At 49.5% G+C, this 27166-nt stretch overlaps 1 long non-coding RNA gene across 1 annotated transcript; it reads left to right on the top strand.

Annotated features, from left to right (window-relative positions):
* The first annotated feature begins 412 nt into the window (after nucleotides 1-412).
* Nucleotides 413-25105, top strand: LOC146772391 (uncharacterized). The gene is made up of 4 exons (XR_014972094.1): nucleotides 413-607; nucleotides 6933-6967; nucleotides 16420-16565; nucleotides 24498-25105. It is a non-coding gene; the product is annotated as an uncharacterized LOC146772391 (long non-coding RNA).
* Nucleotides 25106-27166: the final 2061 nt, after the last annotated feature.

The following is a 27166-nucleotide window of genomic DNA, read 5'->3' as shown; positions in this document are numbered from 1 at the left end:
AGATAACACTGTTCTTGAAATGAATATGGACATCACTGAAATTGGATATGAATCACATTGCGTTGCAAAGAATACTGAATGAACTGTATAACAATGTGAATGAATTGGATATGGTGAATTGTGTGTATAACATACTGAAAAGCACATGACATTGACAGCCAATCACAGTGGAGTTCAATGCAAGTTGCAGAGCTCACTTTGGACACTGAACAGGGCAGCTAAGGAAAAGGAGGGGTTGTGGAGAGGAGCACTTGTAAAACGTGCAGAAACAGGCAGCACAGAGTCCGATCACACCCCTCTCTGCTGTTCAGTTTGGTTTACAGGGCCGTCAATCTGGTAGAGCGCAAACGTCTACCAATGACAGCCCTGTAATTTGGCCTGCCCCCGCGGTCACGGGCACCACGTGCTTGCCTGCTGAAGTGCATCAAGCCATAAGGATTCGCTAATACCGGTGGGCAGTGGCTCTGGCATGGATTGACTGTCTGCCAGTGCCAAACAGCCACTTCAGTCAGCAAGCTGAGGTACAGCCTGACTCCTGATCCCTGCAGCGCCGTCTGACGCTGGGCTGGAACTACGGCGGAGAAAATTCCTGTCGGAACAGTGATAAGTAAGCCTGATACGGCGTGACTAAGATTCCGGTGTTCCGTCGTTTTCCACTCCCTGTCTGTATGCGCTCCCCCTTGCATGCCAACTATGGAATTTGTCATAGAATAGATATTTTAAGCTTCCCTTGTGTGCTGCCGATCTAGTGCGCATGCGTGTACTCAGCGTACTATGCAATTTGTCATTCATTTTGAAGCTCTCCGAGGCAACAGTACTTGCAGTACTTTTTCGACCTTTCCTTGGGGTCCTGGGAGAGCGTTAGTTAGGCGATCGAGTACTAGGAGTGTGCCACCGTAGGTCTCAGAAGGGCGAGACAAAGGCCGGCTTTAGGTCGGTGCGACCGGTGCCACCGCACCGGGTGCTGGCTTCCTGGGGGCGTCGTGTTTGAAAGTTAATTATGCTTTTGAAGCACCTGCTGCAGCGTTTCTTTCCCCAGCAATTACCAGGCCTCACATAAATGTCAAGATAACTCGTGTGACTAATGATCTTCCTGGCGAGAGATCAGCATTTTGTATAGTTGAGGTTTTGACTTCGGTGAAGTTAGTGCAGAGGGTTAATATGCCTGCTGCAAAGAACGTGTACCAAGTAGATTACAGAATGCGTATGATGTAAAAAGATCAGCAGGTTACTGCTTTCAAAGAGGCATCCTTTTTTTATTTTACTTGCAATTTATAATTTAAAGTCCTAATATAGAATAGTGAGCTATTACGTTTCATCTTGAGCTGCATACACTCTGCAAAGTATACATTATTAGAACATTGATTAATGTTGCAAAAAGGGTTAATTTGGCTAGAAATCAATTCTTATCATTAAAGAAAACTCCCAACTATGCTGTTTCTTTTTCGACTCTGAGTTTGTGCTTCTCCACACCAAGCACTCTTAAACTATACTGCCTACCAGTATAGATGACGTGACTCCTACACTTTTAGTCCTTTGGCTTATGTAACATTTCCTATACACTGATTTACACAGGTATGATTGATTGTCTCTGTGTAATATGTGTGTGATGCAAAGTGCTCGGACACCCTACACTGGTATGTGTGGCGCTATATAACTTATTCAATGCATCTGAGAGAGTGTGGTTATGGAGACTTGGTCACTGTTAAAGGGTGCTAGTGAGAGAATACGTGGTGGAGGTGGTCATTGGGGGGGGCGCCAACAAACATTGTTGCACAGGGCGCCACCAGCACTAAGGCCGGCCCTGGGCTAGAAGCTAGAGTACGGGTGAGGCTGGTGCAGGTACCGCCTGCGTGCATGAGTTTGCAAGACACCCTGTATCTGCCTTCACTAGCAGTCGCATAGCTGCCAAGGTTTCAGATAGCTGTGTGTGACATTTTTTATATTTGCTGTGTAATTATTTGAGACCTGGAAGTGGCCACATTACGGACAAATGACATGCCTTTAAAAGATCAACAACGGAGGCAACTATAAGGCGGAATTTATAGATGCTCCATGTAAGTAGCGGGCGAGTGGGGTCTCCTTCTTTTTGCATACATCCTGTACCCAGTAGTAACCCCTTTTTGTTCCCTGCAACACACTATTGGAACGTTCACTATCCTCCTCTGCTGACAAAGTAGTCGCCAGTGTTGACTGGAGAAGCAGTCTCTGCCTGCCCCAATAGTTATCATCAACATATCCAGCACCCGCCACCACCTACTGCAATTAACACGATTTACCTCTGCAACAGTGCACTTAGTCCTTGCTGCAGCAACTGCTGCCACTCCTTGCTCAATCAGTCCCAGCCCCACAGGCCTGCATTATTCAATGCCATCCCCTAGGGCGGTCGCTCCGTGCAGTAGCCCTGATCACCATCACCTTCCCGAGGCCCCCGCCTATGAAAGTGCTCCAGCGGCAGCAACCTTCCCTCTGCTCCAGCAGCTGTCGTGCCCACCATCTCTCATAAGTTATTGATAACAGCCCATTAGCCCCCTTAATAGGGTCAAAGCTCTTTCTAAATGTGCAATTATAGGAAAAAAAATATTTTGAATGATTTTTATGATAAATATGGTAATTGATGAATTATTGGTATTGCACTTGAAACAATATTGATTAGAAATTTAGAAGTGTGCTTATTAATGAAGTTTAGGTCTGCCACATTTTAGCAGATACATTATTTTATTAATATGGATGCTGTTTTGGTGTTCTGTTCATCTTGCTCCTGCACGTTATCTCTCCCAATCAATGCCCCCTCATGTCTTCTCTCCACACACGGCCTCTGACCTCCTAGACAGAGACCTGCTCTCTCCCCCAGCAGCTCCGCTGTTGTGCCACTTACCCCGCTTACCTCTGAGCTGGTAGGTGTTCGAGGCCCTCCTCCACGCGCAGGCTCCTGCCTGCACCTCATCCCTGGTGGTCCAGTGGGAGAGCCTTGCTTCTTTGCTGGTTCCGCTGCTGTCTGTGTTGTTGTGTGCCTGTTTTTCTGTCCTTTGTTATTGTGCCCGTTTTTTCTATCTTGCTGTCATTGTGCCTCTGTATTTTTACTTGTGATCTGTTATTTGTTCTTTTGTCATTCTCTGTTTTGTTTTGTTTGTTTCTGCCCTTTTCCCTTCCCGCCGCTGCTGCCCCAGTGACCCCTCACCCCTGCTGGTTCCCTCTCCCAACTTCCAGCTGCGCTTTCCTACACCCTTCCCTATTTAATGGTGGCTGAGCGCAGCGTGCGCACCAAAGGCAAGCCCATTTGCGAGCTGACCGTGACCAGCGCCAGGAACCCTGGATCCCCGACCACCCAACGCTACCACTCAGCTGCCCTCCTCTCACTCCACCCCGGAAGGAACAACAAAGTCCAACTGTCCACGCCGAATACCACCCACGGACAGTTTTCCAGCCGTCACTGCCGCCAAACCTTCACCACCCTCTGCACCACGCTGGACGCCAACACCACCGAAGCCCTGAGGTGCATCCTCCTCAACGTTCGATCCCTGCACAGGCACGCTGTAGAGATCTGGGACCACCTTGACACCCACTCGCCAGATGTCGCCTTCTTCACAAAAACTTGGACCAACTCCACCTCAGCCCCCGACATCACCACCGCCATCCCCGACGGATACAAGATCCAGAGGAAGGACCGCCCAAGAGGAGGGCTATCAATCGCACAAAAACGCTCCCTCCGACTCACGACCTCAGGCGATAGCCCGCCCGCCACCGGACACCTCCATTTCCAGATCCAGACCAGCCCCAGAATGACCCTAAGAGGCACCCTTGCCTACAGATCTCCCGGACCTGGAACTGTGTTCACCACTACATTCGCCGTCCTCATTGCGCCCCATGCCATAGCATCCATAGACTACATGCTCATCGGAGATCTCAACTTCCATATGGACAACCTCAGCAACCCCAACTCTGCCACCCTCCTGGACAACCTTGTCAACCTCGGACTGAAACAACTAGTCACCACCACCACCCAAAAGCCAGGACACACCCTCGACCCCCATCTTTGTGGGAAGTAACAACATGCACTTCAGCCAGACCACCCAACCCCCATGGACAGACCACTGCGTACACTTCCACATCAACAAACCCACGCCGCCCAAACCTGCACCCCGCCCTCATGGAAGAAACTGGAGCAAGGTCACTGAGGAGCAGCTCAACTCCACCCTCAACCGCGATGCCCCCACGACCTCGACTGACGCCAAACTCGCAGCTAAAGAACTCCAAATATGGATCACCAACTGCGCAGAGGAGCTTGCACCCCTGCGTAACCCCGACAGACAGCGCCTAAGAAATGCCACCTGGTTCACCACTGACCTCCAAGAAGCCAGATGCACCTGCAGACGTCTTGAGAAGAACTGGAGAAACAGCAAATCCTTAGAAGACCGCACCACCTACCGGAACGCCATGATGGAATACCACCAACACATCAGATCCACAAAAATGACCTTCATCCACAACAAGATCCTCACCAACTCCAAGGAACTTTTCAGCGTCCTCCAGGAATTCACCAAAACCCCCAGCGAAACCGCGGACATCACACCCTTCCAGGACCTCTGCAACAAGCTCAGCTCCTACTTCCATCTTAAAATCAAGGGCCTCTACAACAATTTAAACGACTAGACACCGGACTCCGAAACCCAGCAACGCCAGCCAGCCCAGCATCTCCTCCTGGACCCCAGTCCCCACCGAAGACACCGCATCGACCATGAAAGGTATTTACTCAGGAGCCCACACGGACCCCTGTCCCCTGCACATCTTCCACAGAGCTGCTGCCATCACTCAGGAACTACAACTCACCAGCAACACCACCTTCAAAACTGGCATCTTTCCCGATGACTTGAAACGTGCAGAAGTTAGACCCCTACTAAAGAAGCCCACAGCAGATCCCACCGACCTCAAGAACTACCAACTCATCTCCCTCCACCCCTTCCCGTCCAAAGTCACTGAGAAGATCTTCAACTTCCAACTAACAAAATTCATCGAAGAAAACGCCATCCTCGACCCCTTCCAATATGGATTCCGCAGCAACCACAGCACCGACACCATTCTACTTGCTGTCACACACGACATCCGCACGCACCCTCCTCGACCAAGGACACAACGCAGCCCTGATCCTACTCGACCTCTCTGCAGCCTTCGACACCGTCTCCCACCGAGCACTCACCGCCAGACTCCACAACGCCGGCATACAGGGAGGCGTCCTCGACTGTCTCCGCTCCTTCCTCACCGGCAGAACCGAAAAAATCAGACTGCCATCCTTCCTCTCCGAACCCAAAGAATCAGACTGCCATCCTTCCTCTCCGAACACACGGAAATCAACTGCGGAGTACCCCAAGGGTCGTCGCTCAGCCCAGCACTCTTCAACATCTATATGGCCTCCCTCACCACCATTGGCAGACAGCACAGACTCAGCATAGTATCCTATACCGACGGCAGCCAGCTCATCCTCTCCCTCACCAAGGACCCCCCATCACCACCAGACTCCACTTCCAGGAAGGAATGAAGGACGTCACATCCTGGATGAGCAGCAGCTGCCTGAAGCTCAACTCGGAGAAGACAGAGGTCCTCGTCCTCGGACCCTCGTCCTTTGCATGGGACAACACCTGGTGGCTCACCGCCCTCAGCAGCCCTCCCACCCCCACGGACCAAGCCAGAAATCTCAGAATGGTACTCGACTCCTCCATCTGCATGACTCGACAGGTCCACGCTGTTGCCTCCACCTGCTTCAACACCCTCCGGATGTTCCAAAAGACCTTCAAATGCACGCTCCCACCCTGAATCAAGGAAGACCGCCACCCATGCACTCATAACCAGCAGATTGGACTACGGAAACCCCCTCTACACCGGGATCAACAAGTCTGCATACTCCGGACCATACTGAACACCACAGCCAGATTCGTACTTGGCATCCCTCGACACGAACACATCACCCAACACCTGCGCAACTACCACTATCTCGCCATTGAGAAGAGAGTACATTTCAAGATACTCACCCATGCCTACAAATGCCTCCACAATAGCTCAACAATAGAATCTCCTTCCACATACCCAAGAGGAACCTCCGATCGGCCACCGTCGCTGAACCCCTGCGCATCTGCAGAGCAAGAACAGGTGGCAGAACCTTCTCCTACATTGCTGCCAAAACCTCCTGATCGACATCAGATGCACCCCCGCCCTGCACATCTTCAGGAAGACCCTGAAGACCTAGCTCGCCGACGGACCGGAGTTGCCCCCCCTACTGCTAGCGACTTGAGACCCTCATGGGTGAGTAGCACGCTTAAAGAATCCCTCATCGATTGATTATAGCGCCGCTCAGGGAGAAACGCAAGGCTGCACCATATCCTTGTAAATATGGTGCAGCCTTGCGTATCTGAAGTGGCGGAGTGAGGCGTTAAGCCATGATGGCTAACACCTCACTCCGCCACTTCTTTGTACATATGACCCCAGGTTTTCCCTCCTCCTCGTGTGGGTTTGTGTGGCAGGCAGAAGCCACAGTGAAGACGGTGAAATCTCTTCAAAATTTACATAACTGAATTTCTTTCACATGCATAATGTTTTCATTTTAGTACATTTTATTTTCTGTCGCCTGTTTTACATTGAGGGTTTCTACTTTGTGAAGCTTGAGTGTGTCTGGCAGAAGCCTCGTGAAGCAGATTGAAATGTCTTCAAAATTCACACAACCGTATTTCTTAAACATGCGTATTATTATGTATTTTGTTCATCAGATTTTTCTTCTCCTGTTTTATATTAAAGGTTGCTGCTTTGTGTCCACGTGGAGTTTGGCAAATAATTTAGTGTTTTTGATATTTCTCTCTGCATTTCTTTAACTTGTGATAGATTTTCACCTTATTACTTATGATTTCCCCCACCCATTATACATGGGGTTGCTCCTTTTTTAGGGTTGAGCATGACTGGCAGAATCCACATGAAACAGGTGAAGTATCTCTTCGCACAACTTCATTTTTTTAAACATGCGTATTTTCAACTTTGTACATTAGATTTTCTCTTGCCCATTATACAAGAGTTGATGATTTGTGTCTTGCCTGTTTTACTTTGTGTTGCTGCTTTGTAGTTCTTAGTGTATGAGATCTGAGCGTGACAAGCAGAAGCAGATGGTGGAGTGGCACCGTGCACCATGAGTAATATTGTATCAAATACTGTCTTCTGCTACCCAACCAGTGCATGGTGACCTATTTCTATTGCTTGCCTCAAGGCTTATGTTATTGCTTCATCCATGACCACCCCCCCGATATATATGACTCCGAATTCCATTTATTCCAAATAATGTCCACTCTTAAATCACTATCCCATTGTCGTCCTTCTCACCATTTTTTTTCTCTTGTGTGTCAAATCTGTTTAACTTTGGTTATTAGTGTTAGGATCCAAGGACGGTTGGGGGAGACACAGGTGATGTTTTATCTATGTAGGTGCAAAAACAGAATTTCAGAGTATGTTTTAAATGCCAGGTACCACGCAGTGAAATGGGTTTGCCTAGAAGGGTCTGGGCTGTTATCTGTTCAACATTTTGTGACTGACTCTTCGCCAGACTTGCGTCCTTTTTTTTTGAGCAGCATAATTATTGATGACAAAGCAATATAGTTTCCTGTTAAGCCTGACATGGACAGGGAAGAGACGAATACAAGATAGCTGCCGCCTTCCCACCAGTGACCGAAGCAGCGGCATAATGTCCGCTTCACCCTTTGATTCCCCTGGCGCTGCGTGAGGATAGACCCATGCCGGGAGTGACCTTGAGATTGAGGTGAGATACTGATTGGGGCACCTAGTTAAGCATCTGTTGTTTGGCATCTCCGTCACCGAGACCTGCTATGCGGGACCGCATGCATGGCTGTCGTGACCCGGGTAGAGTGGATGCCACATTTTTTTACACTTGGGGCGATCTGCCTGTGTGACGGTCTCCCAGCGCGGTGTCCTGTGTGGTGCAGGCGCCGGCACAGGCCTTGTGGTGTGATCAGCCCCCCCCCCCCCCCCCCCCCTTCATGCCCATTTTGAAGGGAGGCTGTCTGGCGGCCAGAGACCTCCTGCCTCCAATCGTCCATCACCAATAGCACTCTCCTTTGGGGATGGTTTTGGTGCCCCCCCCCCCCCCACTGCTGTTATTAGTGTGCCGCATTCTCTCGTGCCTGATTATTAGATCTCCTAGTGTGCCATGTTCTTCCTACTGCCCCTACAATAATACTGTTGTCGGCCCATTCATTCCGCCATGGTCCCTCCACTGCTTATTGTTAGACTGTGATTGTAAAAAATGTGGTACATCGTGTTCCCTCACTATTGCTTGTTCTCTCTCGCTCCCTCTTTCCTGTTTTGCCCTCTCATTTTCTTCCCGCCAATGCCCCTGTTTTTTCCTCTTCCCATCCAGCTCCCTTGTCAGGACCTACTCAAAGGAGGCTGCAGAGCGGCCCGCTACCGAAGGCAAGCCTGAACATCAGCCTCAACCAACTTGTCACCGACCCTACCCGCATCGCAGGACACTCGCTCTACCCCATTTTCACATCCACAGACCTAGTCCAGTATAACCACGTCTCACAGCTCACCTGGCCCAACCACTACAGCATCCACTTCACCATCTCAAGTCTTACCAACACTGGCACCATGCCACCAACACCATGTGCAGAAACTGGTAAAAGATATAAGAAGAACAGTAAAACAATGCTCTCAACTCTCACCTCTCAGACACAGAACAGACTATGAAGAACTTCTCCAAGTGGAGCATAGAATGCGCCGACACATTTGCCCCAGCCAAACCCGCCAAATCCAGATGACTTGCCAGAAGAGCCAGCTGGTTCATCACGGAGCTGAAATCCACCAAATGCAACTGCCTGCAAGTAGAAAGGAAGTCGCGCACCAGCAAAGAGACAGGCACCCATACCACCTTTAAGACAGCACAAACCAGTACCACTCCCTCCTGAAAGAAAGAAAGAAGAATGCTCTAGCAGATGGCATAGAAGCCAGCACAAACCACAGCAAGAAGCTCTTCGCCATTGTGGAGTCCCCCAACCCTGCAGCCACCGAGAACGACACCACCCCTTCCCTAGAACTGTGACACACCTTGACTATCTTTTTCTACGACAAGATCTGTCAACTACGAAAACTTCAAAACCCTAACCCCCTGCCACTTACAGCATCAGCCTGCTCACACCCACAAACGCAAACCCCCAACAGCTGCTCACCAATTGGGAGCCTCTCACAATTCAATCCACAATCTCCATTATGAACTCTGTGCACTCTGGTTCACCCATAGACCACTGTCCCCACCCCTTCTTCAATCTCGGGAGCAAGACGATTGGCTACGAGCTCAAGAAAGTCCTGAACACCATCATCTCGGCATACTTCCCTGAAAACTGGAAACATGGTGAAGTGGGGCCCCTACTGAAAAAACATCCGCTGACCCAGCAGAGCAGAACTGAAGATCTACCTGCCCATCTCCCTGCTCCCCTTTCCAGCAAAGATTCACGAGAAGGCATTCAGCCAGCAACTCGCCAGACACCTAGAACACAACAATCTCCTGGACTCCTATCAATCTGGTTGCCTAATCAACCACAGCACCGACACAGCCCTCATCGAAACCGCCGAAATCAGGACCCTCCCGGACCTTTGCAAAACGGCAGCCCTCATCCTTATGGACCTATCAGCCGCCTTCAACACAGTCTCCCATTACATATTGATCAACAGACTCCTCCACACCCGAATTCAGTGAGAGGATAGCAACCACCTTTAGAGTAAGATCAAACTTGTTCAGCTGTCACCGCTTAATCTCCATGCATGGACATGGATTTTGCAAATGCCTGGGCGGAGAGCCCAGCCCTTCTATTGTAATAGCATGTACTCACGAGGGCGTAGCTACTCAAGCCCAGGAAATCTGGATACCATACTCTCTGTGCCCAATCTTGATCCTCTTGGATAACTTTGCCCCAGTTGGTCCTAATATTCTTGAGAAAATGAGGCAGGAGTGGTATCGACAGGAAGACCTAGAGGATTCCCATATTCCACTTAAGGTGGACCGCGTTCCTGAGTGAGAGATGCCTTGGAAACACCAGTCTGCAGAAGTGCTTACATTGCTCCTTTTTGGTGGTGGCAAACAGATCGAGCCACGGATCTCCCTATTCGTGTAGGAGAAACTGCCCTGCCTCCAGGTATAATTGCCACTCGTGATCTGCTAGGCGCTGACTGCTGAGTTCATCCACCAAGCGGATGGCCCTCCACTCCAGAAGGTTGATGTGGGGTTGGGACTCCCCCTAGAGGTCACTGATCTCTGCCCCTCACAGATGGCCAACTCAGACACTACACATTTGTCACTGTCAGCTCAGGGAAGGTAAGAAGGCTCTGCCATGAATCATCCGTATTGAGACCCCCCTCAAATGGATCACCTCACACAGAAGAACTCAGATCCCTTCTCCCACCATTCACCTCCGAATCCGAGAAGATCTGCAGCATTCCACATGGATTGTCCCTCAGCCCCTCCCTCTTCAAGATGCACATAACCCCCTGGCCAACACCGTCTGATCGCATGGACTCAAAATCATCTCCTATGCCAACGAGACCCAGATCACCCTCTCGCTGTTAGAAGACCCCTCCATTACCAGAGCCAACTTCCACAGATGTATGATGAACTGGATGAAGGACAACTGACCCAAGCTCGGCATGGACAGGATAGAAGTCCTCATCTTTGGGAACAACACCTCACCATGGAACGACGCATGGTGGCCTGCTTAACTTGGCCCATCCCCGCCCTGACAGACCGACCACTCCCGCAACCTCTGCGTCATCTTGAACAGCAAATAATCTACGAAGAATCAGGTAAACACAGTCTCATTCGCTTGCTTCAATAACATACACATGCTCCGCAAGATCTTCACTTGGCTCCCAGTCAACACTAGAAGGATCGTCATGCAGGCCCTCGTCACCGGCAGGCTGGACGATGGGAGCACATTCTACATAGAAGTCACTGCACATCTGAAGAAACTACAGACAATACCAAACTCGGTGGCAAGGTACATCCTCGATCTCCCCAGACGGAACAACATCACACTCCACCTCAGGAAGCTGTATTGGCTCCTGATCCAGAAGAGATTCCAGTTCAAGATGCTGACCCACTCATACAAAGCCCTGCACAACGAAGGACCAGCATATATCAACAAAAGTATACCCTTCCACCAACTGTCAAAACACCTGTGATTTGCTTCCCCCATCCTCGCAGAACCCCCCCCCCCCCCCACCGCCCCCAGATCAGCTGAGTTGACGGCAGGGGATACTCCTTCTCAAACCTGGTGGCCAAAGCTTGGAACGACCTTCCTCTGCACCTCCCGACTGCCCCATTGCTCGGGCAATTCAAGAAAGGACTCAAGTCCTGGCTGGTTGAATGTACAGAGCACCATGAAGCAGTTAAGCAACTCCAGTGCCTTTAGACCCTCACAGGTGATATACTGCACTTGATATATCCTTAATTGATTAAGAGGTCGTAGACCGCCCCACTCAATTGCTCTGTGGCTCTGTGGTATCTGGATGAGTGTGGGGAACTGCGGAAGCCTGAATCTTGCACTTTACCTACTTGAGGCCTTGCGCCCCGGCAACAATTCTCTGTGATCCCTGGAGCAAGCGGACCTGTTGGAGTGTGCCTATACCCCCCCAAGGCGAATGTGGCTCGGTAGTTGGAGATGGGGCGTGACAAGCCCCCACAGCCAAAGCTGGCCCAAACCAAAATGGACCAGTACACCAAACCTACTGTAGATATCCAGTGGACCGCAGAGCAGCTCCCCCATCGATCACAATAAACAGACATGCCTATCATCCTCAAAGCAATTCAAAGAGCATTAGAGACAAAAGTGGATGAGGTCCGGGTGGATGTCTCCCTCCTGCGCCAAGATATTCGCAAAGTAGCAGACAGGGAGACTGAGGCTGAGGCCAGGGTCTCCACAGTTGAAGATGAAGTGACAACCCTTACACTCCAGGTCTCCCAAGTTGCTCTCCACAATGGCTACCCTGAAAGAATGAGCAGAGGGTGCTGTAAACAGTTTCCTGGGATACAATCTGTGCCCAGAGGGGGTTGAGGCCTCCGGGTTAGACTTCTTTCTGGAGGAATTGTCCCATTCTTTTGTCCCATCCGATAAGCTGTCTCAAGGGAGCAAGAACCCTGACCCTCTGGTCAGGCTATTGCTCTCCCGGCGTGCAGCTCCACCTCTGCCAACTGCATCCTCTACTGATCTAGCCTGCTTCTTCTGGCTTCTCTGCTGCCTTTTTTGCCCTCTCCGTTCCTGCCTGTTTTCCTTTTTACTTCCTTCATTTTTGACCTCCTCTATTTCCTTTTCCTTTTTTATCCCTTGCCTCCTTCCCACTGCTGCGGCCCCTCCCGAGAGTTCCCACTCCCGCCTCTTAGCTGACCCACCCTCCCCCGACACCTACTTAATGGAGGCCCCTGTGCGGCTGTGCAGCGGGCACGTCTCTTGCACGTCAAAGCCAAGCCTGACCGCAACCAGCGTCAGGAACCCTAGTCTTCCGACCCGCCAGTGCTACAGCTCCTTGGCTCTCTACGCACTCAACATCGCCAAGGACAACTACTGTAACTCTATTCACCTCTCGACACCCACGGACATTTCACCTGCCGCCACTGCTTCACCTTCGCCGAGACCCAGGACCCTGGACACTCCTCCACCCTCCAGCAACAATGCCATCACACCCCAAACCCTGCAATGCATCCTGCTCAACATCCGCTCCCTCCACAGACACGCAACGGAAATCTGGGACCTCCTCGACAGAACCACCACTGGCGTCGCCTTCCTCACCGAAACCTGGACGAACGGCGCCTTGGGACCGGGCATCGTGATCGCCATCCCCGAAGGCTACAAGATCACGTGGAAGGACCCCCCCGGTGGAGGCATCGCCATCACCCACAAGTCTAATCTTCGTCTGAGCACCTACACCGACGGGCCCACAGACCTGATGGAACACCTCCATTTCAAGGTACAGCCCAACCTGTCCACCACTCTCCGAGACACCCTCCTCTACAGACCCCCCCCCGGTCCCCGCACACCTCTCTCCGACTCAATCACCAACATCATCACCCCGCAAGCCATCACCTCCACAGACTACACCCTGCTGGGAGACCTAACTTCCACCTCAAGAACCTCCAAGACCCCAACTCCGCCTCCCTCCTGGACAACTTCCACAACAACACACTCGGATCATACCAGATGCATCGTATCCAGCAGGACACACCCTCAACCCCATCTTCACAGCAGGAAACTCCATCACCTTCACCCACACCTCAGAACTTCCATGGACAGGCCATTGCTGTGTCCAGTTCACCATCAAGACTAACATCACCCGCAAACGTCCTCTCCAGTGCAGCACCTGGAACAAGATCTCCGACAACCACCTCACCGCCTCCCTCAGCAGCTCCACTCCCACCACTACAGACGACGACCCTACCACTGCAGCTTGTGCTCTACACAAATGGATCACCGACTGCACCAACACTATCGCCCCCTCAAGAAAACTTCCAACCCTCATGCCAAGAAGGTCAGATTGTTCTCCACCAAACTGTGAGAATCTGAACAAACCTGCAGACGCCTCGAAAAGCTATGGAGGAACTCCAAAACTACAGCAGACTTTGACAGCTTCAAAACAGCTACAAACTCATCAGATACTCAATGAAGAAAAAACTCCAGGACAGAATCACCACCCATGCACACAACAGCAGGGAACTATTCAGCATCATGAAAGAGTTTGCCCCACCCAACAGTGAGACTACTGACATTCCAACCTCCCAGGACCTCTGCGACAGACTCTGCGCCTTCTTCTATCTCAAAATCAGGCCATCTATGACCACTTAGACAACAACCTCCACGCGGAACCCACACTCGCCATCCCCTACAACACGCAGCCGACACTTGACAGCTGGACCGGCCGCAGCATTGAAGACATCCTGAAGACTGTGAAGTCAACTCACTCCGGGGCCCGCCACGGACCCCCACCACATATACCACAGGGCTGCAGACATCATCGCCCCCGAGCTTCGAATCCTCAACCGCTCCCTCGAGACCTTGTTCCCCAATGACTGGAAACACGCCGAGATCAACCCTCTCCTGGCAAATCCCTTGGCGGACACCACTGACCTCACGAACTATAGAACCATCTCCTTACTCTCTTACCTGGCAAAAGTCATGGACAAAGCCGTCCACAGTCAACTTGCCTCCTTCATAGAAGAAAACAGCAGCCTCGACTCCTCCCAATCAAGCTTCAGAAAGAATCACAGCACTGAAACCACCCTTATAGCTGCGACAGACAACATCCGCTCCGTCTTCGACAGAGGAGAGACTGTGGCCCTCATTCTCATGGACCTCTCCACTGCTTTCGCCAGTCTCACACCACACCCTAGCCCGCAGACTCCAAGACGCAGGTATCTGGAACAAGGCTCTCGACTGGATTCACTCATTCCTCTCTGGCAGAACACAGCTGGTCAGACTCCCTCCTTTCCCCTTAGAACCCACAGCAACCACCTGCGGAGTCCCGCAAGGATCCTCCATCTGCCCTACCCTGTTCAACGTCTACATAGTCCAGCTCGCATTAATTGTCGGATCATATGGACTCAACATCATATCATACGCTGACGACAACCAACTCATCCTCTCCCTATCCAACGAACCCAACATCTCCAAACACAACTTTCAAGAAGGAATGGAAGCAGTTGCCAAGTGGATGAAGAACAGCTGCCTACAACTAAACACAGACAAAACCGAAGTACTCCTCATGTGCGCGCACCTTGACCTCTGGAACAACACCTGGTGGCCCCCCCCCCCCCGCCCTCAGGAACCCACCAACGGACCACGCTTGCAACCACAGAATCATCCTGGGCTCCAAACTCAAAATGGACCACCAGATCAATGCTGCCACCTCTTCCTGCTACCACTCCCTCCACCTCCTCCGAAAGACCTCACCTACAAACTCCAGAACGCAGCCACCATACTAGTCCTCAACCTACTGTGCCACTGCCACATCAGCCAACACCTACGGACACTACACCGGCTCCCTGGCGAGAAGATAATCACCTTCAAGCTCCTCACCCACGGCCACAAAGCCCTCCAACACCGGACCAGCCTACATGAACTAGCGCCTCTCGTTCCACGCACCCCAAAGATCCCTCAGCTCAGCTTTCTCTTACAAAGGAACCCCACATCAAGAAGACCAGAACAGAAGGAAGATCCTTCTCTTTCCTTGCGCCCAAGCCATGGAACACCCTCCCTCTCCACCTCCGACAGACACCTTCCCTCGCCAAGTTCATGATGGTATTCAGGGCCTGGCTCTTCGACGAAGCACCGTAACATCCTGGAGCCGAGCATCCCCCCCCCTCCTCCCCCCCCCCCCCCCCACCCCAGCGCCTTGGGACCCTTTCTGTAGTTGTGCTTTACAAACCCTTGATTGATTGATCTGGTTTTCGTGCAGGAGAGGGTGCATCGGGCCCTTGCTAATTGACCACCCCCAGGGGTTTTCTCGCCTCATGATAGGCTGCATCTTCAACCACCAGGATAGGGATGTCATCTTCCAGGAGGCTCGTATCAGCAATATCTGCACTTCAACACCAAGCTCATGATCTTCTCAGACTACACCCGGGCGATCCAGCAGCGCAGATGCTTGTTTGAGGATGTTAAACAGAAAATCCGGGCCCTTCCGATCCAATATATGCTCCTTTTCAACTGCTCCACCTATTTCTTTGATGCTCCACAACAAGCATGGGTGTGGGCAATGGCGCAACAGGCACTCTGGCCCACCAGAGTTGGGGAGGCAGCAAACATGAGGACAACTGGATCTCCGTTAGCCCCCCTCTCAGGTACGCCGGAGAAAGAGAACCCCCTAAAGGATGGACTGACCAAACCAGCATAGGAGATAAGGGTTATTGAGCCCATCTTGTGCTAGGAGTGCACTGGGAGCTCTGGACCCAGATACATCGCTCTCTGGCACCCCCACTCTCTTCCAGACTCAAGACGGTGATCCTGAGCCACTCACTTGAACCCTGGTTGGCAGTGAGGTGCAGAATGACTCGGTCATGAATAGCCAACCATTGCTGCAGATGCTGTGAACTTCTCTATTGCTGTATTGCATATAATCTTTTTGGCTGTGGAGTGGGGTGAAGGGAGTGTTTTCCGGTATTATGTTCTTCGGTTTTATTTTGATAATCAGAAATTGCTGTCAGCTAGCGTCAACTTTTCATTGGGCAACCGGGAGCCTCAGACGGCTCCTGAGACAACCTTCTAGTTTCTTTATGTTTGAATGTTGGGCGAGAGATTCTTCAGGGTTGGAAGTATGGGGTGGGGGCTGTTGGGTGGTATGGGTTACTGTTTTGTTTTGCTTTATTGTTCTGACATTCTTTTGCAGGCACCTACAACAAACTTCATCCACTGCGTGCACTCACAAACATCATGCTCTACGGCTCCACTGAGTCTATCCCCTGTGGACCAGGAGGCTTCTCGTGGGGAGAGGATCCAGCCCACCATTTAACACTCCCGCTCCAACTGATTAAGGTAATTTCCTTGATTGTAAACTATCTCCTCAACCGATAAGAAATCGGTGGTACTTCTCTATATAAAGCGGTTTCGCCTGGATGTGGTCATGCTTCAAGAAACGCATCTTTTAGGCTCCCACTGTCCCTTCCTCGTCGGGTTTGGCTATGACACAGTTTTTCATGCTGGCTTCTTCAGAGGTTCACACGGAGCCGCTGTACTGCTGCTCAATGCCTTCCCAATGTCGGTGTCCTCCTCATACATTGACCCACAGGGGAGGTACATAGGGATGGAGGGCCCTCTAGAGACTAGACACCAGAACTTCATATTGGCCTATGTTCCCCAACCGATGTTGCACTCGACACTGCAGGTACTCCAGGACCTTGTGGTGACCCCCCACCCTCCCCAGGGACTACCTGATGGGGGGTGATTTTAACGCGGTCCCAGACCCCAGTCTGGATATTTCTAGTAGACAAAGACTGCATTGACGTTATAGAGGAGGAACCCCAGATCTTATTTAAGCTCAACTGTAATGCTGTATCCTCTGCTGGAACCCCTATGGGCGTCCAGTAAACACACCCTGAGGGGTCTGATCAAAGGATATGTAAGGGGAAAGGAAACACGCCAACTGGTACAGGTAATGGATTTAGAAGCCCAGAACCTCTCCCTGGAGTGGTGGAACTGTGGCTGGGCCTCTGCGACATTGAGAGCCAGCCACAGGCCCATCACTCCAGGAAGAGGATCTGGATTGCTGTGGCTAGTGAGGCCCACCCTGAAACCGATCTCCCTAGAGGATGCTAGACAGTGCTGGAGAGCATTGACCCAGCTGGTCTATGAACATAGAGACAAATCTTGCAAGCTCTTATATTGGTTGGCAGCTCATGCCACTGCGACTAGGACAGTACCGGCCATTCGCGATTCTCATGGAACCCTTCGTGAAAGTATGCCCGAGGTTGCTCAGGTCTTTGCGGCTTATCAAAACTTCTATGTGGCAACTCCCTGTACCCCTACAGGAGCGTGCATTCCCACTGCTAAAGGAGATTTCCCCTGCACTCGATCCCTGCCTTCTGTGGCCCGAGGACTTGACTAACCGATCACCACTGAGGAGATAAACTTGCCCATTTCAGATCTCAATTCAGGCAAGACCCCTGGCACAGATGGGTTCCCCATTGAATTCCTTAAAAGCTACCTGACCCATTTGCTCCCTCACCTACTGGCCTTCTACACTGAGCTGGCAGAGCGTGGATCGTCATCCCCGTCCTCCCCCCCAGACCTAGACACTGCCACTATTGTGTTTTCCAAGGCCCACAAGCCTGCAGAACATTGCGCCTCTTATATGCCTATGCCTCTCATAAACTTGTTTGCGAAGGTCCTAGTGAATACATTAAGTCACACACTGAGTTAACTAATCCATCCAGACCAAATGTTGGTTCATGCCTGTGAGGAGCAATTCACCCTGTCCCAGCAGTGCCAGTTGAGCGTCTCCCTGGCCTTACTTCCAATTGACTTTGAAAAGGCCTTTGACACTGTCGCATGAACCTTCTTGGAAGCTGTGCTGAAGCATGCAGGTTTTGGGACTTCCGCAGACCCATCAGCCTGCCATACAATGCCCTGCATCCCATGTCCAGGTAAACGGAGTCCTATGCCTGCCCTTCCCAGTTTTTAGAGGCTGGCACCAGGGCTGTCCCCTGTCCCCATTATTTGCCCTAGTGATCGAACTCTTGGCAAGTCTTATCAGATGTAAAGCCCAAATTCGGGGATGGCTTTAAGAGGAGGATCCTGAAGATCACATATCACTGTATGTGAATGACATCCTATTATTTCTGGATGACCCGCAGCATTCCGGCCCCAGATGCCTCTAAATACTACCCCTGTATGAAGAAGCCTCTGGTCTGCAGATAAACAAGTCGCTGTTGGTACCTGTTGAGGAAAATACTGGAGTACATTCTTGGTGCCCTACGATCCCGATATGCTGCCGCTCCTTCAGATATTTAGAAAGCTATATTCTCTACCTCCCAGATCTGGCCTGGACTCTTAATTTTCAGCCCATTATGAACACCTTGACTAGGGACCTCTGGAAAAGGGGCCCCCTGCCTCCTAAGCGCTATGGGGTGGGTAGCCTTAATTAATATGATGTGCCTCCTGCACTTGCATGTTATTGTAAACTTGCATCACTCAATCCCCTGAGGACAGCCCTGTTGTGCCTCTTGGAGGAGGTTGGGGGACTGAGACTGGAGAGAATATTTATCAGCATGGCCACATTGTTGGCCAACAAGATATCGTCCGTAACTGGAAGTCACTGGAATCGCCCCTCATTGGAGGGGTGGAGGAGGGGGTGGACTGGTGTTCCCGCTATGAGAATCTGATCTATGGGGCCCAGTCATGCCACCAAAAGAATGATAAGATATGGAGGGGATGGTGGATGCATCATGGGTCGAATGTGTAATGATATTGAAGATGATGTATTTACTATGGTTATATCTCCAATGCATTTTTATGGAGTCTTGTAGCATTGTTTGTGGGAAATGCCGAAATCTGAGAACTTGGGTATCAAAAAAGAATTTGATGCTTTAAAGTCCCACAGTTACCTGGATAAGGACAATGTTTCCTAGTGCCCATAGTGCTAATGTTAAAGCAGCTGTCACCCATGGGATGTGCACCACAAAGTTTGATCTTACCCACACCATGGGAAACCTAGCGGCAGCCCCAGAAACATTTGGTAGTTTGGCTTACAAATCTGCAGCGACTGATGGTGGCAAGGAATAGCTGCCTATTTGCAACCATCTCAGGAATTGGATCTTCACGCTGCTCCTCAGAGTTGACGGTAAGTTCCTTTGGGTTCTAATGCAGATTTTGGGTGCGTCAGTTTTTATAAAGTTGATGTAGCAGTTGCACTTACCGTGTGAGTCTGTATCCACGCTGGTGTTCAGGGCCTCCTCTTGCAAATCTGAGGTCGCTTTCACACACTCGATACGAGGTCCGAATTCTGGTCAGATTACTGCCTAGGGTGACAAACCTGTCTTCTCCAGCAACAGTGTACAAAGGCGATGGCCCTTGAATCCCCAGGGGCCTTTCCTGGTATACAGGGGTTGTTACTCGCCTAAGGAGACAACCCGCTTGGGGGGGTCTCAGTTACGGCCCTATTATTTCCACATTGTTGCACCAGCATGACTGTTCTTAAGTTCCTGTTGCTCAATATTGTTATGCAGTCGTTGCCTCTCTCATTTAAGGCAGCCCTATAGTCTCTGAAGCTTTGTTATAACGCGAAGGCCCTTACATTTCAGTGCCCCCCTTTTCTAATACAGGGGTCATATCTCTCACACGGACAGGTAGTACGATCGGTGCAGCGGTCCCGATGCACCCTAATCTTATACTCTGCCTCTCAGACTCTTGCATCTGGACTTCTAGACCTTGCTATCTCCTAGATCTCTTCTGAACGTCACAGAGTTCACTGGTCTTGGGTTAGGTAGAAGGCTGTGTTCCAGGTGAGAAGTCTTGATCCTCTTGGGTGATGTTTCCTCAGCAAGCATGGGAGACTGGGCGACCCTCTGGGTCACAATCCAAATTGCAACAGGCTGAACTCTTGTTGAGTTCTTACATGCTGACGATCAGCTTCATTTGACAAAATGTTTGTCTCAAGCCTCCTCTTTCATAAACATTTTCCAAACAAAGTGTTGGATTTTGTGTCTCTGCTTTTGATTCATGTAATGGGGGGCCTACTTGGAAATGCCCACATCTTATTACACTTACTGTAGTTGATAATCTATCACTGAAGGACAGTCTCCAAATTTGAGAGCCCCCAACACAGGCCACCTTGATGTTCTCATCAGTGACGTGTGGTTTAAATGGTTACCCGTGACATTGATCTTCTCAGTCCCATAGGGTTCCACAGATGTGCTCAAGCCTCCTTTGACCAGTGATTCCTTCCGAATAAAAGAGCTACCTTTTGAAATGAAGGACAGACCCTTACTCTCCCTTCACCCAGTGTTTTTCCTTCCAGTTTGAGAAAATGCAATTTACATTTATGTTTTTTGAAGATTTATTGATTGAAAACTGAACTTGGTGTTATTTATTGTTGATTATTAATACACATTTGTTTGACTGTAGTCTCAGTCACATGACCTCTTCCGACTTCATGGCAGAAGAAAAGTGCAGGAGTTGCTCTTCTTCTAGCGAGAAGCAGGGTGCCTTGATTTACTGCTGTACAGGGGCGCGGTCTCTGTGCCAGTTTGTCCGGCAAGGCATGTGTCAGGTGAGGTAGCCGCCGCAGTATTGGCGTGCTCTCCACCCCAAGGCAGAGCCAGTGAACATTATGAAGCCCAGGTAGGCAGCTGGGGCCACTTGTGGGTTCAGCGAGGGGCCCTGAAATCGGGGAGATGTCAGAGTGAGGTCAAGATGAGGCAGGATAAGCAGCATAACTGTCAATACATGTGTAGCGCAAAACACTTCCCCACTTGGACTTGCGGCCTGCAGGGGAACAGAGATAGCTAGCATAATGAAGAGCACGTGGGGGTGGGGCAAAATACATGGTGAGAAGGCCCAGGCGCCGAGGCTTCCTGCCCAAGGTAGTGAACAAAGAAAGACAGACAGAGTGGTGTGGCCGCAGAATAAAGCAGGCTGAGGTAATTCACCGGCAATACAGCACAAAACAAGGGTACAGTTTCTAATAGGCAGTGGGGGTTGATAAGGCTGTCAGACGGAACAGGCGGGTGTACCAGAAGGATTTGGGGGGATCCAAGTGATCGGATCTGAATGCCTTCACACACCCAGAAGGGTGTCATGCTTCATCATTGGGCTGCTCCTCATCGGGCCGATGCTGCAATGCGCGACTGGTCCCTCAGTGGGGGGCTCTATAGCGGAGATCTTTTGATCTTAGCCGTATTGATGAATGCAAGTGAGGGGGTGTAAGTGTAGGGTGGTGTCTAGGTGATCGAAAATAGCCTAAGTAGTACCGAGGAGACTTTTTATTAAAGTGGTCCCCATGACAATGTAAAAACAAGGGAGCTGTCACAGGTAATGCTATACCAAGATAGCTTCAAAAAGAGTTACGTGGGGGTCATCTGATGTAGGCCATAGCCCACAATATCTAGCTTGGGCTCTTTGAGATGTCTCTCCGAGCCTTCACTAGACCAAGTGGTCCCCTCAAAGGATGACCAAACAGAAGCTCAAAGGGACTAAATCCCATTAATTTCTGTGGCACTTCTCTGTAGGTGAAAATCAGGCATGGCAAAAGGACAACCCGTCTTCTGAGTTCTTCAGGGAGTCTCATGATCATACCTTTCATGGTTTTGTTGAATCGCTCAACTAGACCATTGGTTTGTGGGTGATATGGGGTGGTAAACTCAGCCAACATGGCTTTTAGTTAGCCAGGTGATGAAGTTACTATCTCTGTATGACACCACCTCATTAGGAAATTCCACTCCAGTAAAGATAATGATTGGGGCCCTGACACCAGCAGGAGGAGTAACAGCGCTAAGATGAATTGCTTCAGGATAGCTAGTGGTATTATCCACTACCAACAGTATACATTTGTTTCCTGATGTTTCACATTTTCATAGGGAACCCCCACCACTGGAAGTGGAATTAAGGGGGCTTTTGGTGGTGAGCTGTTTTGCCACTGACTTGATAGGTAACAGAGGAGTTGCAAACTCCTTCACTTTTTGGGACTTGCTTGGGCAGTAGAAGTAGGCAACTAGCCAAGTAGCCAAGTTCTTACCCTGGTACCCACCCTTGGATTGTGAAGTGCCTCTGGCCCCACCCTCCTGAACAGGTTTCTGTGGGATTTTAGAAGACTCTTTAACTTTTTTCCTTAGACTTTTCCAAATCTTTCCAGTGGGGGAGAATAGCAAACCCTTTCTTTTGCGCACCCCCACACTGAGATAATTGGGTCACCCTACTCTTGATCAAATGGTTAGCCTTTTCCCCCAAACTACGCAGGAGAGGCTAAACCTATGTCTACCAAGTATTGATGCCATTTTTCAGACGTACAGTCACCTACACCACCCTACACTTGTACCCCCCCAAACTTGCATTCATTAATATGCCTAAGATGAACAGATCTCTGCTAAAAAGCACTCACTGAAGAGCCTCATCGGGCATTGCAGCGCCCGCCCAACGAGGGGCAGCCCAATGATGAAGCATGACACCCTTCTGAGTGTGTGAGAGCATTCAGATCTGATCACTTGGGCCCCCAACTCCCCCCAAATACCTCTGTTCTACCAGCCAGTTCCTTCTGACATCCTTATCATCCATCCCCATGAGGAACTGCACTTTCCTTTTGTGCTGGATTGTCCATTTAGGAGCTTAGGTGCTGGACCTATTATATCTGCTCCCTTTTCCCCCTTTGATTTATAGTGATTCAGAAGCAAGCAGCAGTAGGGGAACTGGTGATCCTTGTTTTAGGCACCGGTTGTAGCGATGTCAGATGAGAGATGTGAGGTAGTGGAATGGCCTTCCGAAGAGTATTGGGATAACTGAAAAGGGAAAGTAGGAGGTGAAGAGCAGGGGTTGGAGGTTACATCTCTGAGGATGCAAGAATGGCTGGAAAGAGTGCTACAAGGTCTGCAAATACAATGGCCAGTGGAGGTGATTGAGGGCGGGGAGGGGAGATGCTGCGGGGAAAGGGAGCAGAGGGAGATCAAGGTGCCTGAAGCAAGACCTTGGCCCGGTGCCCATCTGCTGAGCCTATGCTGGGTGCAGAGGTGGCAAGGTTGAAGTGGAAAAAGGATGAAGGCCAGGAGGAAATGGAGCCTTAACCGTGGGCACCTACTAGTCTAGGGCAGCAGGAAGAGCAAAGTAAGGGACCCAAAAGGGTGTATTCTCACAGAGGTCAAGGGGGGCACAGGCGCAGCGAGGACAGGGCATGGGCGTAGCGAGGGTATAGGAGTTTAGTGGTTCAGCATTCATATTTTGCCTCTAGCGGGCTGGTAGGCATCTTGGGTGTGGCGTCTAGGGCTCTGAGGTGGGATAGCAGAAGGATGGAAGTCAGTGGAGACAGAATAGATGGGGAGGAATGTAGGGTAGCACGGGGTATACACTCCAGACCTATTCTCTTTCTTGCAGTTTTCGGGACAGCCGGATGGTGTTTTGGGACATGGTGTATTCTGACACAGGGCCCACTGAGGACTCTCATCATGTCAATCAGAGGACATGCGCAGAGCATCTTCAGGAGGAAGGACATACAGGTCAAAACAGCCCACAACTATAGAGGATTTGGGAGGGCTGATGACTGCCACCCTCAGGAGAAGGTCAACATTTAACCCGAGGTGGTGTATAATGTTCAATATCTGATGACAGTACCAACACGCACTGAGTGGGCGGGGCAGATGAATTGGTTGGTTCAATGGACTTAGACTATGAGGAGGATTGGCTGGAGGAGGGTGAGGTCTTGGGCAGTGATGTGATTGATAAGGCATAGCAGAGGTGGTGACAGCAAGGAGCACGAAGGTCTGTGGGTGATGGGGCTGGGTTTGTTAATCAGTGTCCACAGGCTTAAGACACAGTACCATCCAGATCCACTGACACCAGGTTGGCGGGCAGGAGGCTTCTACTGGCAAGGCAGCAGACTACGGAGTGGGCACTGACTTTAATGCCAGGTAAGGATGTAAGGATGTAAGGACCACCAGCTTCTTCATGGCAGGGCCTCGCCATGAAAATACTGGTGGTGCAAAAACTCAAAATATGCTGAGCGGGACTGCGCCAGTCCCTGCTCACCATATTGCGTTGTGGCACTCTTGTGTCACCGCCAAGAAATGACTGTTCCCCGGCACAGCAGGCGGTCCACTGCCGATATGACTGAGTTGTAATCGGCAATACTGTGGACCACCACCCCTGTGCCACCGCAAGACCGTCAGACTTGTAATCAGGCCCTAAGTTAGCAAAGCTAAACTATTGTTCTGCGTATTAAGCAAACTGATTAACATATTTTTTTTAATTTGTTCCCTTTTCCAACAGGTACTATGTCATGAATTTTTCAGATGGGTACATTTACAATGCATTCAAATAGAAGAGGCAGCCTTACTAGAGCAATACGGCTGTCAATGTAGTTATTAATAATCTTTTGAGTATTAAATGCAGAGGTGTAACCCCATTATACTCTCCGAGGACCGAATACGAATATTGTGATACGTAGGAGGTAGAATCTTAATGTGTTTACAATAATATAAATATTTGCGGTGCTCATTATTCTGGTTTCATTAGTACACATTTTATTTCATATTTATCTTCCAATTGTAGCACCCTTTTTGTACAACAGTGAACAGATTACAGTAAACATTTGTAAAGTGAATTATTGTGGTTTTCCTTTATACTGTCTTGGGTGTATCATAATGTATATGCAAGGCCAAGGTCCATTTCCTCGTCATCACTGAGAAAGAGAGCCTGACATTGCGTACCAACTGAAAAAGAACAGTTTCCACCATTGAAACTAATGTAAAGGCATGGGAAAGTACTTTCAAACATATTTTTTAGAAAATGTTTTTAATCGCAATAAAGTCTTGCTTTTTCGAAACAAATAAGTATATATATATATTATATATTTGCAAATTGTCAATTTTTCAACTTTTTGCAAATAAATTTTAAAATGAAAAAACATGGTGTTTGTTTCCTGTAGCTTACTCTAAAATAAAGTGCATCACTGGAACTATTATTTATTCATAATAATTGTTGTTTAAAATTGAAATGTCTACTAATATCTAACTATTGTATTTATTTTTCTATTTAAAATAAATTTCAGTTTGTTTGTTAAAATAGGGGCCTCATTATGATGGCGGTTGGACTTACGTCCGACAGACATCATACCGGAGACGGGACGGCTCGACTTGCTGGCAGAGGTCCCGCCAATGAAATTACAATGCGACTGCCTCCAGGGTGGTCGCAATGCCTATGTTTTGTATGGTGGCGGGTGCTGCGTGCTGCAGCACGCGCTGCAGTACAAAAATTAGAACGCATATCCCTGCACTACGTGGCAGGCACCTTGGGGTGCCTGCCATATGGTGCAGGGATATGTAAAACGCCCAAAACTAAGGGGGCCTGATATGGCCCCCAATGTCCCTTTCTGCCAGCCTTTTCTTGGCATGTAAAGCGCCATGAAACGGCTGGCGGGGAGGGACATCATAATAATCCTTGTAGGTATTTTGGCTGCCTTCAACCCATCGGATGCATGGCGGGCAGGCTTTCCGACTGCCAACCATACGCCCGCCATTGTAATATGGTGGGTGGTAAACATGCTTAGGATGGCAGTGATACCGCCAGTCATCGTAATCAGGCCCTAAGTATTACCTGGGTATTAATACACTACTACGCTCATTAACCCTATATCTCTTACATCCTGTCACTAAAGGTGAGAGTAGCAGTAGTTTTCAACATTATTTAAGTTGAATGATAACATTTAATTTATTTAAACACCAAGGGACCTATTACGATCTCCGTCGTAAAGCCTCCGACCTCAGGCTTTACGAACAAAATTGTCTGTTTCAATTACGACCGACTGATTACAATACAGCCGGTCGGAATTGGAACTGGCCTGTCATTCCAGCCTGCTTCCGATGGGCTCTAGTAGTCTGTCGGCCAGTAAGAGACTGGCCCGTAATCCCATGGGAAGGCGTTTCTGCCTTCAGGATTTACGATGCTCGGTTTCTCACAGGCCTTCCACGGCAGGCTTTCCGACATGGAAAGGCTGTCAGAAAGGAAGTTTGGGGGCCCCCTATTGGAGCTCCCTTGTCCTTGCAGTCTCCGTTTGGGAGTCGAGGGGGCACCTATGGTGCCCCCGTTAATGTCTGCACCTGAGGTGCCTACCACAGGGTGCAGGGATTAACACAATCTCCCATTTCTCTATGGGAGCTTGTGTTACAGCTTGTTTACGGCCTTAATATAAGCTCCCATGTAGAAATGGAGGAATGCGACAGCACATGGTGCGGTTGCATCGTAATAGCTGTCCCGAGACCTCGACGGTGTCGAGCGGGCTCAAGTCCACCCGACCTCGTACTTGAGCCCCTAGTAATTAGTACTCTGGTATTAAAAGTAACACCTGGGTATTAATACAATTCCACCTCATGTTACCCTTATATTCCTTGGACTCCGTCCCAAGAGATATTACAGTTGGGTTTAAAAAAATGTACTTTGAATTATTTAAAATGTAAAACTACAGTTCAAAGTCTATTAGTACACAGATGTTTATTAATACACAAGTATTAATTTTAATATCTTCCCTACCCCTATTCCCTTGTTTCCTGTCCCTAAAGGTGAGTGTTACATTAGTTCACAAATATATTTGTTTAAAGATAAAATTAAACTTAAATAAATTTCACCAAAATCAATTAAAAACAATGCTTCGGTACTAATGCACCAGGATCCATTACCCCTGTATCCCTTACATTCTGTCACTAAAGATGTGTAGCAGTTCTTTTAAAAATGATTTAAGTTTATTGATAATATTTATATTTAACACCTACTAAAAAATAATCAGGTGTTAAGATTCATTCTTGGGTATTACTACGCTACCCCACCCATCACCTCTATATGCTTTACATCACATCCCTGAAGGAGAAGTTTGTCGTAAGTTCAAACATATTTATATATAATGTTACATTTAAATATATTTTAATTGCAAAAATTAATACACA

This window comes from Triturus cristatus, chromosome 12, assembly GCF_964204655.1.
Source record: "Triturus cristatus chromosome 12, aTriCri1.1, whole genome shotgun sequence".
NCBI classification, from domain to species: Eukaryota; Metazoa; Chordata; class Amphibia; order Caudata; family Salamandridae; genus Triturus; species Triturus cristatus.
Note: the sequence above shows the minus strand (reverse complement) of the source record. Positions and strands in the feature narration are given on the sequence as shown.